Source organism: Cebus imitator, unplaced genomic scaffold (genome assembly GCF_001604975.1).
Source record: "Cebus imitator isolate Cc_AM_T3 unplaced genomic scaffold, Cebus_imitator-1.0 Scaffold79, whole genome shotgun sequence".
Taxonomy (NCBI): domain Eukaryota; kingdom Metazoa; phylum Chordata; class Mammalia; order Primates; family Cebidae; genus Cebus; species Cebus imitator.
This window is the reverse complement of record NW_016107394.1, coordinates 7212249-7228354: the sequence shown is the minus strand read 5'-3', so window position 1 is coordinate 7228354 and position 16106 is coordinate 7212249. Positions and strand designations below refer to the sequence as shown.

At 43.1% G+C, this 16106-nt stretch overlaps 1 protein-coding gene and 1 long non-coding RNA gene across 3 annotated transcripts in view; one reads left to right on the top strand and one right to left on the bottom strand.

The window, feature by feature from the left end:
• Nucleotides 1-7392: 7392 nt before the first annotated feature.
• On the bottom strand, nucleotides 7393-13202 carry LOC108307631. Its single transcript, XR_001826603.2, has 2 exons — nucleotides 13094-13202; nucleotides 7393-7601 (listed from the first exon to the last, which is right to left on the bottom strand). It is a non-coding gene; the product is annotated as an uncharacterized LOC108307631 (long non-coding RNA).
• The window catches only part of PAK1 (p21 (RAC1) activated kinase 1), a 156851-nt gene continuing 152038 nt past the window's right edge, over nucleotides 11294-16106 (top strand). The window contains exon 1 of one of the 2 annotated variants that reach the window (XM_037740147.1): nucleotides 11294-11792. The gene's annotated coding sequence lies outside the window, so the exon portion shown is untranslated. The remainder of the gene's footprint in view (nucleotides 11793-16106) is intronic. The other variant, XM_037740148.1, reaches the window with a different exon arrangement.

Genomic DNA, 16106 nt, shown 5'->3' with positions numbered 1-16106 from the left:
GAGATCGAAGTGTTGGCTGATGCCAGATGGCAGATTTATCAAGAAGGAGAGACATTTAGCCAGGCTGTATCCATTCTGTTCCATAGAAGCAAAATGACAGAAAGCCTACTGCTCTCTCCCTCTTTCTGTGTGTGTATGTGTGTGTATGTGTGTGTGTGTCCATGTGTGTGTGCACACACGCATGTGCAGTGTCAGCACAAACCAACTCAGTGCTTTGGGAGCAATGTGGACCCAGGGCCCACATCAACTCACATAAATCAACATTCCCTGATCACTGGGACAGACAGGCATGTAAACAACTAATTAAGTCACAAAGTGTAATAAAGCCATAACCAAAGTATCACTGGAATACCTAAGAGGTAGTACCTACTTCATCTACAGTTGAAAAGGGCAGAGTGGGCATAACAGACTTCCCAGAGGTGGGATCATGGATTGGATCTAGAAAGATGAGTAGGAACCATGCAGTGAAGGATAAAAAGGAGGAAATGCATTCCAGGATAAGGGAACAGCTTGAGTAAAGACATCTCTAAAACTGTATGAATAATAGGAACATTTGTCTAAAAGTATATTTATTTACATGTATACATGTGGAAGAGATTATGCATCAAAATGTTAACAATAAACCAGGCATGGTGCCATGCACCTGTAGTCCCAGATATTCAGGAGGCCAAAGTGGGAGGATTGTTCGAGCCCAGGAGTTTGAGACCAGACTGGGAAACATAATGAGACCCCATCCCAAAACAAAGAAAAAAAATGTTAACAACAGATATTTCTGGTAGGATTATAAGTAAATTTTTAGAATTTAATTTTTCTCCCTTTAAAAATTATCCTTTTTTTTTCAGTAGTGAATGAGTATCACTCATTAATATGAAAAGTTAAAGACCTTCTGCCAATTTTGGAAAATTTAATTTTACATAAGCCCTTATATTAGGTTTCTATGTATAAACAAAAATTTCTTGCAATTTGAAGAGGGAGGAAAATTTACAAGCAAGTGTGTAAAAATGCAACTATTTCTTTGGGCATACATTTAACAAATATGTATTGTGTATTCTTTTGAGGTTGCTCAGACGATTCAGGCAGGGAGAGCACTTCAAAGGCAGGCCGTATAGACAGAAATGAATGTAAGAAAAGGCAGAGAAGACCAAGGGTTGTGAGAGGTGGGCCGTGGCCCGCGCGTGTGTGTGTGTCAGAGAAAGAGCAATAACGAGCTTTTATAAATCACTGCAATGATTCCCGTCAGCATTATCCAAAAAGACAGTAGACATTACACTGAGTGAGAGTGTGAAATCTGACCCATGAATAGGTCATGAAATCAGTTTAAATGGTCAAGACTGGAAATTTTTGTTTTTAAATAAATTTTTCCTTTTGAAATAATTTTAAATTTACAAAAAACATACAACAATAGTTCAGAAAGTTTTCACCTATTTTTCACCCAGTTTCCCCTAATGTTAACATATTCCATAACCATGGTACATTTGCCAAAAGTAAGAAATTAACGTTTATTATTACCTATAATAAACTATAGATTCTATTTGGGTTTCACCTGTTTTTCCATAATATCCTTTTTCTGCTCTAGGTTTCAATACGGAATACCACATTACATTTAGAAGATTAGACTTTATATAAAATAGAATAGAAAATATCAGTATTTACACAGACTAAGGATAAGTATTATTTTAAGAAAAGTTGTTTCTACTACATATGTAGGTTTTATTTCTTACCGAAGGTAGCAGTTTTTTAAAAAAAAGAAAGTCTTAGAAGACACCTAAAAATTAAGTATTCTTGCCGTTATACAGATTAATATTCTAGTGAAAAACAAAAAATACTTGCATATAGCATTGCGAGCCCTATCTCGAAGTCAGAAAATGCAAAGTGACCTAGGACAGTAGACTACGTAAGAATCAGAGGACAGAGTAAGAGAGAGATCCTTTTGTTCCTTCCATACTGATGTACTGAACAGCTTTGCCCTTTGGAATAGAACTGACTCCCTACATGCTGCTGAGTTGGATGGAATTCTTGGCTCAAGCAGCTGAACAGAATGTGTCACTTGATAGAAATACACCACACACACAATCTCAGAGCCCAGCACTGTTCTCCCCAGGTCCCTCTCCTAAGCCAGGATGTGCCCCTTGTAAATGAATTAATGGCTATGAAAGCAGTTGGTAAAAGGCAGTTGGTATGTGCACTATGAGTGAGTCATTTTCCTTCTGAGTGAGTCGCTTTCCTTCTGGTTCTCAGTTTCCTCATCTATAAAATAAGGCTTCCCCATATGGCTTTTGGGAGAATCAAGTTAGAAGAAGAAAGTGTTTTATAAATTGTTAGGGTCTATATAGATCTATGTAAAAATTATTATTTCAGATGTGAGTTGTCATTGGTAAACCTTTTGAGGGCAAGAAATATATTTTATTCATCTCCATATCTCTAGTGCCTACCATCACAGCTAGCCCACAGACTGATCTCCATGGGGAGATAGGGACCTGGGCACACCTTCTCTTCCCTGGACTTGCAGATGTTTGCCCAGTTCCTGAAGGCTCCCCACACCCTGTCCTGCTCCTCTGTATAGCAGGACAGATTGAGGCGAGATCAGCTCCACTGACCTTGCAGATTCAGGTGTGAGCATGGACCTTCACTGCAGCCCTCCTAGTGAAAAGCCTCCTCAGTTCAAAGGAGGCTACTCAGACTGGTTAAAGGTTGAAATCACCCATTTCAGTTTTTTTTCATCTTATTGTGATCTTTATTTTTTGGAGACATAGGCTGTTGCCCAGGCTAGAGTGCAGTGGTGCTATTTCGGCTCACTGCAACGTCTGCCTCCTGGGTTCAAGCAGTTCTCCTGTCTCAGCCTCCTGAGTAGCTGTGATTACAGGCACCCACCACTATGCCAGGCTAATTTTTATATTTTTAGTAGAGACAGGGTTTTGCCATGTTGGCCAGGCTAGTCTCAAACTCCTGGTCTCAAGTGATCCACCTGCCTTGACCTTCCAAAGTACTGGGATTATAGGTGTGAGCCACTGTACTTCAGTTTGTTTTTATTTTTACTTCTTTTTCTTTTCTCTCCCTCCCTCCCTCCCTCCCTCCCTTCCTTCCTTCCTTCTTTCCTTCCTTCCTTCTTTTCTTCCCTCGCTCCCTCTTCTTTCTTCTTTGTTTTGTTTTGTTTTCTTTTCTCCTTTCCTTCTTCCTTTCTTTCTTTCGAGACAGGGTATGGTTCTGTTATCCAGGCTGGAGAGCAGTGGCTCACTGCAACCTCTGCCTCCCAGCCTCAGGCGATCCTCTCACCTCAGCCTCTTGGGTAGCTGGGACTACAGACACGTGCCACCATGCTGACAATTTTTTCTGGTATTTTTTGTAGAGACAGGGTTTCACTATGTTGACCAGGCTGGTCTTGAACTCCTGGGCTGAAACGATCCGCTTACCTAGCCTCCAAAGTGCTGGGATTACGGGTTTGAGCCACATTGCCCAGCCTATTTTTATTTCTAGTTAAAAAATATATATTAGACGATTATTTAAAATAAAAAGGTTTAAAGGAGGCACATAACACATACACATAAAAATTCTGAAAATCACAACCAAGAAAGTAAATCTTACCTATAATCCGTGACTTTAAAAAATATATAAAGGATTATGTATAATAGTTTCCTTAACCTCACCCTTCCAATCCCAAAGGTTAAGCATTATCTATAATTTTCCTTTACTTATACTGATATATCATTTTTGTAAAAAAAAAAAAAAAGTATAGTCAAATACATAAAAAATTTACCATCTTAACAATTTTTAAATTTTATTTATTTTTAGAGACAGGGTCTTGCTATGTTGCTGAGGCTGGTCTCAAACTCCTGGGCTCAAGTGAGTCTTCTACCTCAGTTTCCCGAGTAGCTGGAACTACGGGTGTGCACTGTTGCATCCAGCTTACCTTAACCCTTTTTAAGTGTACAGTTCAGTGGTATGAAGTACATTCACATTGTTGTGCCACTACCACTACCATCCATTTTCAGAATACTTTCCACCTTGCAAAACAAGTCTATGCTCATTAAACAATAACCTTCTTTCTCTTCCCTACATTCTATCCCCTGGCAACCACCACTGTACTTTCTGTCTCTACAAATTTGACTGCTCTAGGTATCTCATACAAGTAGAATCATACAGTATTTGTATTTCTTGACTGTCTTATTTCACTTAACATAATATTGTCAAGGTTCATTCATGTTGTAGTAGCACGTGCAAGAATTTCTTTCCTTTTCAGGGCTGAATAATATTCCATTGTATGTATATACCACATTTTGTTTATTCATCCATCCTTTCATGGATACTTGAGTTGGTTCCACCTTTTGGCTATTGTGAATAATGCCACTATAAACATAGGTATACAAATACCTCTTGGAGACCCTGGTTTCAATTCTTTTGCATATATATCCAGAAGTGGAATTGCTGGATAATATGGTAATTCTATTGTATTTTATTTTACTTTACTTTTTTGAGACAAGATCTTGCTCTATTGCCCAGGCTGGAGTGCAGTGGTGTGATCTTGGCTCACTTCAATCTCTGTTTCCCAGGTTCAAATGATTCTTTTGCCTTAGTCTATCAAGTAGCTGGGATTACAGGTGTGCACCACCACGCCTGGCTAATTTTTGCATTTTTAGTAGAGGTGGGGTTTCACCATTATTGGCCAGGCTGGTCTCGAACTCTTGACTTCAAATGATTTGTCTGTTTCGGTCTCCCAAAGTGCTGGGATTACAGGCATGAGCCACTGTGCCTGGCCTCTAATTCTTTTTTTTCAGACGGAGTCTCACTCTGTCACCCAGGCTGGAGTGCAATGGCGTGGTCATGGCTCACTGCAACCTCTGCCTCCTGGGTTCAAGCAATTCTCCCACCTCGGCCTCCTGAGTAGCTGGGACTACAGGTGCGTGCCACCATACCCGGTTAATTTTTTATTTTTAGTAGAGACTGGGTTTCACTATGTTGGCTAGGCTGACTCCTCACCTCGTGATCCGCCCACCTTGGCCTCCCAAAGTGCTGGGATTATAGGCGTGAGCCACCGTGCTCAGCCTAATTTTTAATTTAAAAAAAATTTTTTGGTATAGATGGGGTTTCACTACTTTGATTACGCTGGTCTCAAACTCCTGGGCTCAAGAGATCCTCCTGTGTCGGCCTCCCAAAGTGCTAGAATTACAAATGTGAGCCATCATGCCTGGCCCTATTTTTAAATTTGTAAAGAAAAAAGAATTTCTATAGTTTTTCATAGTGGCTGTATTATTTTCCATCCCCACGAACAGCAGACAAGGATTCCAGTTTCTTCACATCCTCACTAATGCTTGTTCTTTTCCACTTTTTTTTTTTTTTTGTAATAGTAGCTATCCTAGTGGGTATGCTGATGTATCTTTTTATGTTCCTTTTAGAAACAAAAAATGGGCCAGGTGCAGTGGCACGTACCTGTAGTCCCAGCTACTTAGGAGACTGAGGTGGGAGGATTGCTTGAGCCCCGGAGTTCGATTCCAGTCTGGGCAACAAGACTTCATATCTAAAAAAAATTTTTAAATGGGATCATGTTGTACAAATTACTTGCAGCTTGTTTTTGTTTTACACTTAGCAGAATATCAAGGACATCTTTTCAGTATAGTACATAGAGATTCACACATTTCCCTTTAACACCTGCATAGTATTCAGTTGCATGGGTGTATCATTTATTTATTGACTTATTTAGCTGTCAGTGGATATTAAGGTTGTTTCCAGATTTATGAGGTTACAGTGCTGTAATAAACATTTCTGAACTTCACATACTTGTGCTATATATTTTTTTCTTTGTGAGATAGACTTCTATAAGTGGTTTTGCTGGGTCACAGGGTATGCATTTTTTTTTTTTTTTTTTTGAGATGGGGTCTCGCTCTGTCACCCAGGCTGGAGTGCAGTGGAGCAATCTGGCTCACTGCAACCTCTGCTTTTCTGATTCAAGTGATTCTTCTGCCTCAGCCTCCTGAGTAGCTGGGGCTACAGGTGCACGCCACTATGCCCAGCTAATTTTTGTATATTTAGTAGAGACAGGATTTCACCACGTTGGCCAGGATGGTCTCGATCTCTTGAGCTTGTGACCTGCCCGCCTCGGCTTCCCAAAGTGTTGGGATTACAGGCGTGAGCCACCGCACCTGGCCCCATTATTATTATTATTATTATTATTATTATTATTTAAAAGAAAAGCCTCTCTGATGAGGTAACATTTGAGCAGAAACCTGAAAGGGGTGAGGGAACAAGACATGTAGCTATTTAGAGGAGGAAAATTCCTCTAAATGCAGAGTGAATATAGCAAGATCAAAAGCCCTGAGTTGGTAGGATGCTTGCTGTGTTCAAGAAACAACAGTGAAAAGATAGTTAAAACAAAACAAAAACAAAGCATACGTTTGGAAACTTACAAAACACCAACTGTACCATTAAGGAATAGCTTTTGGCTGTAAGTGAAAGAGTACTGCGAAGCAACAGCTTTATTTATTTAGAGATGGAGTCTCGCTCTGTCTCCCAGGCTGGAGTGCAGTGGTGTGACCTCGGCTCACTGCAACCTCTACTTCCCAGGTTCAAGTGATTTTCCTGCCTCAGCCTCCTGAGTAGCTGGTACTACAGGTGCATGCCACGCCTGGCTAATTTTTGTATTTTAGTAGAGACGGGGTTTCGCCATATTGGTCAGGCTGGTCTTGAACTCCTGGCCTCATGATCTGCTTGCCTCAGCCTCCCAAAGTGCTGGGATTACAAACATGAGCCACCGCTCCTGGCTGAAGCAACAGCTTTAAAAAACCTACTTCTCTTTCTCCTAACAGAAATTCTGGAGGCAGGTAGTTCCTGGCATTAGGTTGATGACTCAAAGTATTTAGTTCAAGATCTTTGTGATTTGGGGCTGGGTGTGGTGGCTCCCACCTGTAATTCCAGCGCTTTGGGAGGCTGAGATGGGTGGATCACCTGAGGGCAGGTGTTTGAGCCTGACCAACATGGTGAAACCAGTCCCTACTAAAAATACAAAAATTAGCTGGGCATGGTGGCGTGCGCCTGTAATCCCAGCTACTTGGGAAGCTGAGGCATGAGAATCGCTTGAGCCCAGACGACAGAGTTTGCAGTGAGCAGAGATTATGCCACTGTACTCCAGCCTCGGTAAAAGAGTGAAACTGTGTTGCCAAAAAAAAACCCAACAAAACACTTTGTGATTTTTCTTGTCCTTTTCTTCAGTTTCTGAATAGCTGCTCCAGCTCCAGCCTTCATGTATACACTCAAGGCAGGAGAAAGAATTAGGAAATATAAAACGTCTCCAGAGCTCTTCCTTTCCTCTTCTTCTTCCCCTTCTTTCCTCCCCTCCATCTGTGCGCCCCTCTCCCCGCCCCATATAACTTTCCCATGTCTCAGCAACAAATTACCACAAACTTAGTGGCTTATAACAACACATATTTATTATCTGACAGTTTCTGTGGGTCAGGAGTCTGGAGATGGCTTAGATGGGTCCTTTGCTCAGAGTCTCACAGGCTGCAATCATGACATTGGTGGGCTGCATTCTCATCAGAGGTTTCCAATCTCCTTCAGGTTGTTGGCAGAATTCATTTCCTCGAAGCTGTAGAACTTGTGACAGTATGTTTCTTAAAGGCAGAAAGAGAGCAAAAGTAGGTCTGAGTTTGGGGACAGTGGCATCTATTATAATGAGTGCCAGTGCTTAGATCTTAACACTGAAATACCATTCTTCATTGAAAAGAATCAGAGCTCTTTAGAGTAATGCCTCATTTGAGGGCTGGGTCAAAGAAAGTGTGAGAAGAGCTTAGAATATCTTAGACCAAAAAGCAAGGAATAGCTCAAAGAATGATGAGGACACATCAAAAGGACCCTGAATGGTACGACCATTTTGGGAAACAGTTTGGCAATTTCTTTTAAAGTAAAACACAGGTCCTTGAATAATATTATTTTATTCCAATATTGATGAGAAAAAAGGCAAATCACTTACTTAGCCTGGGTCACCAGTGTAGTTTGGACTCTCTCTGTCTGTTTTCTCTGTGTACTCTGGTTTCCTCCCACATCCCAAAGACATGTACATTAGATTAACTGGCATGTTTCAGTTGTCCTGGTCTGAGTAAGTGGTGGTGTGCATGTGAGTGCACCCTGCAATAGCGTAGCATCCTATCCATGGTTGGTTCCTGCCTTGCACCTTGAGCTGCTTGGATAGGCTTTGGCCACTGTCGACCCTGAACTGGAAAAACTGGGTAAATAATGATCTTTCTCATTTATTTTTGAGACACAGTCTCACACTGTTTCCTGGGCTGGAGTGTATACTTACTGTATACACTTACCCTACTCATTTATTCCACTTCTAGCCCATCTCTGATTTCAGCTGAAGCTTTGGTGGACAGTTCTACTTCCCTTCATCCTGCTAGCATTTCCTAGTATAGAGGAGTCACCTTTGATTGGAGATTGTGTTAGTTTCTCATGGATGCTGTAACAAATTATCAAACACATAGTGGCTTAAAACAATAAACATTTTTTTTGTTTAATTTTTTGAGACAGAGTTTCACTCTTGTCTCCAGGCTTAAGTGCAATCTCGGCTCACTGCAACCTCCACCTCCTGGGTACAAACCGATTCTAGTAGCTGGGAGCTAATTTTGTATTTTTAGTAGAGACGGGGTTTCACCATGTTGGCCAGCTTGCTCTTCAACCCCTGACCTCAGGTGATCCATCCGCCTTGGCCTTCCAAGGTGCTGGGATTACAGACGTGAGCCACTGCGCCTGGCCAACAGTACACATTTATTATCTCACAGGTCTGTAGTTTAGAAGTCCTAACAGATGTCAGTGGGCTAAAATTAAGGTATCATCAGGATACCGTCTCCTCCTTTTCAGAGGCTCCAAGAGAGGGTCCATTTTCTTAACTTTTCCATTTTCTGGAGTCTGCTCCCAAAGGCTGGCGAGTCCCTTTCCCCAAATCCTTAATTTAGTCACATCTGCAGAGTCCTTTGTCATGGAAGGTAACCTATTTATAGTTCCCAGGGATTGGCATGTGAACATTTTGGATGAACCATTATTTTGCCTACTGCAGAGATCATGAAAAGACAGTCTAGGTTAGAGTCATTTTACTGGGTTGTGATCCTGGGTTAAGTTACTTAATCCCTCTGTGCCTCAGTTCCCTCATCAATAAGATGGGTGAGGATAGCAACAGAATCTACCTTAGGGAATAGAGTTTTAAAGACAGTGTTTGTAAGTACTCAGAGCAGTATCTGGCACATAGTAAACACAATATGAACATTTATTAAATAATTTTTTTTTTTTGAGATGAAGTTTCAGGCTAGAGTGTGGTGGTGCGATCTCAGTTCACTACAATTTCTGTCTCCTGGGTTCAAGCAATTCTCCTGCCTCAGCCTCCCAAGAAGCTGGGATTACAGGTGCCCACCATCACACCCAGCTAATTTTTGTATTTTTAGTAGAGATGGGCTTTCACCATGTTGGCCAGGCCAGTCTCAAACTCCTGACCTCAGTTGATCTGCCCACCTTGGCCTCCCAAAGTGCTAGAATTACAGACTTGAGCCACCACACCTGGCCTTATTAAATACATTGTGACAACATAGTGATTCCTGGTATATGTCAAACACTGTTTTAGGTGCTGAGGATATGGATAGGAATATGACTTGTTGTCAAGGATCTCAAGAAATTAGATACACAAATGCAGTTATTACCATAAAGGACATAGAAATACTACAGGATTATAGTGTTGTTAAGACTTAGGGAAACTTTAGAAATATGAGTCGAATGAATATGAATATGAATGACATTTGAACTCAGCTTGGTACAATGAGTAGGTGTTGGTCAGCCAGATAAGTAGGGAAGAGCTCGTAGACATGAAGAAATGTGTATTCAAAGAACATTAGTATTTCAGTGCATCTGGAGCAAAAAATAAATGGTGTGAGACAAAGCTAGAAAGGCTAATGTAAGCAGTCAGGTAGTAAAGTGCCAAGTTCAGGAATTTGGACTTTATCCTGAAAGCAATAAAATCCTTTTGGTGTTTAAACAGGGACATCATCAGATTTGTGCTTTTATAAGGCTACTCAGGTAACCAGTGAGAAAAAGAGATTGAATTTGAAGAGACTAAAGGTTGCTTCAGTTGTTCATGTGGCGTTAGCAGAAAACACAGGCAAGGATTTAAAAAATATTTAGGAGAATCTCCAAGACTTGGTGACCAACTTGATATGGATGTTGAGAGGGGAAGAATGGGATCTATTAGCATGATAGTTCCTGGCTTAGGGGACTGATGAATGGTGGCTCATTCATTGATACCGGAAAGGAACATAAGAAACAATTTTTGGGGGGCAATAATAGTAATAGCCAACATTCTAAAGGGCTTGATTGTTACTATTATTACTATGGTAAAACTCAGGCTTAGGAAGACCTAGTTAAGGTACTATTTATTATTACAGAGAAATTACAGCTTAGAAATGTTACGGTCCCATCACTAACATTTGAACAGCAAGGACTTGAAGCAAGGCAATCTGATTCCGGATTCTTAGCCTTTCTAATGCTGTCTCAGTTTCGCACATATTGAATCTGTAAGTATGCTAGTAATGCTGCTCAGGAGGTATTGGGAAAGACACAATCTGAGCTCAGGCAAAGAAATCTTTGGGTCGCAAGTACCCTGCAAAGTAGGGGAAAAAGCGTGAAAGGAAGCCCATTTTTTTCCTATGTCAGTTTACAATAGTTCAAACTTCTCCGTTATCATTTCTTTGTCTTTCTCCCTCCTCCGCCCCCTTTCCCACCTCCTACACAAAGAAAACACAATACATGTCTGGCTCTGAGACGACACAGCATCGGATCGTTTTCAAATTCAGGTCTTGACAAGCTCATAGATGCAGTGATGCTTTGTTATTCTGAAGAAGACCCTCAGCCCTGAAAGTTAGCTGTCTTTTTCCATCCTGCCTACACCACTAGCCCTCCCACAAATCGTCCCAAAATCGTCTGGTAGAAACTCTTCAGGGAAACAGCCCTCCACCGACAGCAGACCGAGAAGAGTGACACAAGGCGATGACGTCACGCAGCAGCCGGGTGATTCCCCAGCCCCTGGCGTTACGCGCCGATGACGTCATCCCAGGCGCTCACCCTCCAGCCGGCCAGGGTTGGCCTCGCTCCCTCGGGTGGGTCCGGCCCTCCCCGCCCCCTCCCACCTGCGGGAGGCGGGGCGGCCGAGGCTCCGCCGGAGGGGGAGGAAGAGGGGGAGGGGGAGAGGAGCCAGTGGGGGCGGCAGTCTTGTCGGCTGGGCCGAGTACAATAGCGCGGCTGTGGGCGGGGGAGGCAGCCCTGCTGCGGCTGCAGACCGAGCCGAAGGTGGCGGCTGCACAGTAGACGCCCCCTCACGGCTTTCCCCACACGCTCCCGCCCCTTTTCTCGCCGGTCACGCCTCCCTCACTGGCGCTGCAGTCGTCCTCCACAGACGCTTTCCCCCCAGACTCTTATTCCCTTTTTCTCTAAGCTCCGCGCCCTCGGGATCCCCCTCGAAGAACTTGGTCTCCGCATCGAGTTCCCACCTCCTGCCTCAAAGGCCATCTGAGTCCCTCGCACCCCGCCCCTCAGCCCCCCGGTCTCCCCCGTGTGTTGCCTGGCTCCCTCCCGACCCCCATCACCCCTTCCCTCGCAGTTCCCCTGTCCTGAGGGGCTCCGCGGCACGGGCGGCGCTGCGGCGGCAGGAGGGAGAAAGTGAAGCGGCCGCTCGCGCACACTCGCGCGCTCACTCCCGGCTCGGCGGCACCCACCACCGGGAGGAGTAGGAGAAGGAGCCGAGTGGAGCTGAGCGAGAGCGGAAGGTGAGAGCCGGCCTCCTGCCTGGTACCCCTCGCTTCCCAGGCTGCCTGGCTGGGTCGCGGCTGTGGCGGCGGTGCTGGCGGGCAGGGCAGAGTCGGGGTCTGGGCCCATGCATCCCGCGTTGCGGGGCCGGGCGCCTGGGCTGGCGGAGGCTCCAGGTAAGGTGGGGCGGGAGCCGCCTCGCGAGGCCGGCCGCTCCCGTCTGGCCAACAAAGGCCCCCAGTGCGCGCTGCAGCTGGGTCGCGGGGCTCAGACGCCGGGCGACTCTAGAGACCCGGGAGAGGGAAGGGGCGGGGCGCAGCCAGGCCAGGCTGGGGCCGCGAGGCCACACGGGTCCCAGTCCGGGACGGAGTACGCCCCCAACTTCGCAGTCCTGCAGCGCTCACTCTGCCCCGCTACGAGGCGGCACAGCAAAGCGGCGCCCAGTCCCTTCTGCATGGAAAAATGACCCCTTCCAGGTTTGAAGTCACCTTTAGGGCTCTACTCCCTGAAAAATAAGTGCTGGTAGGACTTGACTTACGCAGCCCCTCCCCCACCCCGGAATATTCTGTAACTTGGAAGTGAAAACCGGGAAAGGAGAATTATAGTTATTTTATGTTCATTATTCCATTGAAAAGACATGATTGTTGTAGCCATCGCTATCCTGTTTCAGCAGTACCCATTACTGGGAGTGTTTTGAAAGAATACTTGAGAAATAGTGGTCGTTGGATAATTGTTCTACTCTTTCAGAAACTGAACAGTGAAGGAAGGGTTAGCTCTGTGGTTACTAATAAAAATCGAGATTCATTAGTCTTGACTTTAAGAATTGTCTTGAGAAAAATCTTTAATTTTGTCTCCTACATTTTTGGGTTCTCTTTCAACTCTGTCAGAAGAAAGCAGGAATTAACAGTACAGAGACACTTCATCCCTTTTACCTTGTGGCTTCATCTACTTCCTGTGTGACCTTGAGCAGGTCACTTCCAGCTTTAAAAGCTCCAAAAGTTTGCATTTACGCCCCCAAATGGGCAGCTAGCAAGCATCTATTCAGCTTTCAAGAGTCCACTGAAGAATTCCCCCATTGTGAAGTCTTTGCTGGCCTTCATCCTGTCCCTCCTCTCAAGCAGAATTGACTTCTTCCTATTGGCCCAGTGGGATTTCTACCACAACACTTGTAACATTTTGGTTCTTATTTGGAAAATTCTAAATCAAGTGCATATGAAATCCACCCCACCTCGACTAGAAACTCAGCCTCTCAAAAAGAGTTTTGGGATCATGGACGCTGAAAACTTTCCATACTTTCCCTAAAGCTTATCCATAATCTCACCTGCATGAGCTCTTGGATCTACCTTGGTAAATTTGCTTATTCAGTCAGTTCATTATCCAACGTTACTGGAGTTTGGAGTGCTACTATGTTTCCGGCCTCTTGCTAAGGCTGTGGGGATTCAGAGTCTATGAAGATATTCCCTGACTTCAAAGAGCTCAAAGTCTAATGGGTGAGGTAGACAAGTAAACAATGAAGGTCTGCCCTAATCTCTGGGGGACTCTGGTTGTACAGGTAGTGTGCAATAATTGAGGCTGCTGGACCTGTTTTACAAGTCTTCTCTTGGCCAAAGTGAGTCCTGCAGGGAAGGTGACCCGCCTCATCCATAAGAGGGCATTTGATAAAAAGCTTGTTCAGTTCAGCAAACCACCATGGCATGTGTGTATCTGTGCAACAGTCCTCCAGGATGCAGGATGTGCACATGTATCCCAGAGCCCAAATACAATAATTAAAAAAAAAAAAGCTTGTTCAGTTCAATTCAGTATACATTTATTAAGTACATGTTTTGAGGCCCCGGATGCTAGATTTGAAGGAAACAGTGCCTCAGAGGGAGATACTGTGAATCCAGAAAGATTTCTGTAAAACAAAACCTTATCAGCACCCCTTACTCCTGACTCTTAATATTCCGAAGATAAATTTCAGACTCAACATGGAATGAGAAAGGGATCAGACCACTGCCTGCCTTTGCAGCCTCACTTTCTGTGACTCCCCTACCACTCTCAACTTCGCTTTTGTACGTTCTGCTTTCTTCCTGGAATTCTTCCCTCCCACGCCTTACCTGCCTGTGGAGATGTCCTTATTGGGCCTCTGGGATACAGTCCCTTAGTCTCTCCTTTTCCTGCATAGAATGAGTTGCTCTTCCATCCTCTGGCTCATGTACATACCACTCTTATGGCCCTCTATAGCACCCTATTGTAATTACTTGAGTTTGTGCCTGTCTTTTTTCAGTAGCCTGTGAATTTCTTGAGGACAGGGTGTGTTTAATTATACTGCCTAGTGAAGCTCCTGACACTGAGTAAGTGATTGAATGAATGAACGTATGAATGAAGGAGGAAGTCAAAGCCCGTGAAATAGGGATTACCTAATCCTTTGGGGTTAGAACAATTAGTTCACAAAGTTTGGTTCCTGGACCAGCAGCATCACCATAATCTGGAAACTTGTTAACAAATCAATGGGTCCCATCTGAGACCTACAAATGAAAAACTCTGGGGTTGGGGCCCCCAAATAAACCTTTTCTTTAATAAACACTTTAATGATTCTGATACTTACTAAAGTTTGAAAACCACTGGGTTAAAAGATCTGCTTTTGATAAAACCCCTGCCAGTCCTGCTGTCCCTTATTTTACTTCCATAGCTCTTACTGCATGACATCCCATCCCATCCCCTCCTAATCCATCCCTCTCTTGCCAATAGAATGCAAGCTTCCTGAGAGTGGGAAGTTTTGTCAGTTTGCCCATTGCTTTAATCTCAGTGCCTAGAATAGTGACTGCATATAGCAGGCACTCAAGTATTTGTTGAATGAGTAAGATGATTTAGTCTTATATATTGCCAGCTACTACATTGAGGTTTTACTCAAGAACAGTTCTCAGAATGAATAGGAACCACACTCCAATATGCAAATCCAAGGGGATCCTAACATTTTTTGGGGATTTATTTTAGGTTGAGCTTTTCTCTTTTACATCTATGTGTTTCCAGCCAAAGCCTGCAAGAATTTTTAGCTTAGTCTGTTTGTTTGTTTGTTTGTTTTAACCATGACCTGAAAACTGCTGTTGCTATATCCCAAGCCAGGATTGTTTCCTGGGAGTTTGCACCTTGGTTTTGCGAGTCTAAATAAGCACTCTTAACTTTTGAGTCTTTTAACTTAAACTGGCTCTTCCTGGTCTCCTGTGGTTTTTGTCTTTCTCTAGAGATGCTTAAAGCTATACAAGGGTCTGTTTGACTCCACACAAAGGTTTCTCTCCCTTGTGAAGCTCCTAAAATGCTTTGTTTCTTTCACTTTCTTATTAGCCCTAAGATACCATGCTCAGTTTTCTCCTTTCCTAGCTTCCTTCTGAGAGAGTGGCTTCACTTATTCATCCATTTACTTATAAAATTATGAGTCCTTTCCACCATGTGTCAGCCTTATGCTGGGGCAGAATATTCAGCTACATACAGGGGTGCAGCCCAAGTCTTTAGGAACTAGAGATAACATGACATGATATGATAAGTGCGGAAATGAAGAGATGACAAAGAGGGATGAAAAATGGTGGTATATTATCATAAAGGTGGGAGAAAGCTGCCTATTTGTTTCTCTCAATTTAGGAATAATTTGTCAAGCATCATTTTGACAGGCAGACTTTTAACAATTTTTAAGAGGTCATGGACTTTGTTGGGGAAAACTAAAACAAAAATCAAGGTAGAATCAGCAGTTACCAATTTGAGAGACATCTCTTAATTCTGTTGTTGCTGGTTTTAATGAATTTTGTAATCCCTCTCCATGTTATTTTTCTAAATAGTAATCAGAAAGTTGGATAAAAATATTTCCTTTTGGCATAGTAAAGAGAGAAGTTTAAGGTTATCAAAATAATATATCTTGCTATAGTTTATTGTATATTTTTGAAAAGCTATAAACGCATCTAAAAAAGCAAGAGGATTTTGACTGTTTATGATAAAGAAATGATAAATGTTTGAAGTGATGAATATGCTAATTATCTTGATTTGATCATTACACATATACATATCAAAATATCACTCTATCCTATAAATATGTACAATTATTACATGTGAACAAAAAATAAAAGGAAAAATGCAATGATTCAAAACTGATAGTATATTCAAACTTGAAAATAAAAAATTTAAACACATTCTCCCACATCAGTATTTGCTCCTTCTGTGTCTTTTTCTATGTCCATTAAAAAAAAATACATCTCGCCGGGCGCGGTGGCTCAAGCCTGTAATCCCAGCACTTTGGGAGGCCGAGGCGGGTGGATCACGAGGTCAAGAGATCGAGACCATCCTGGTCAACATGGTGAAACCCC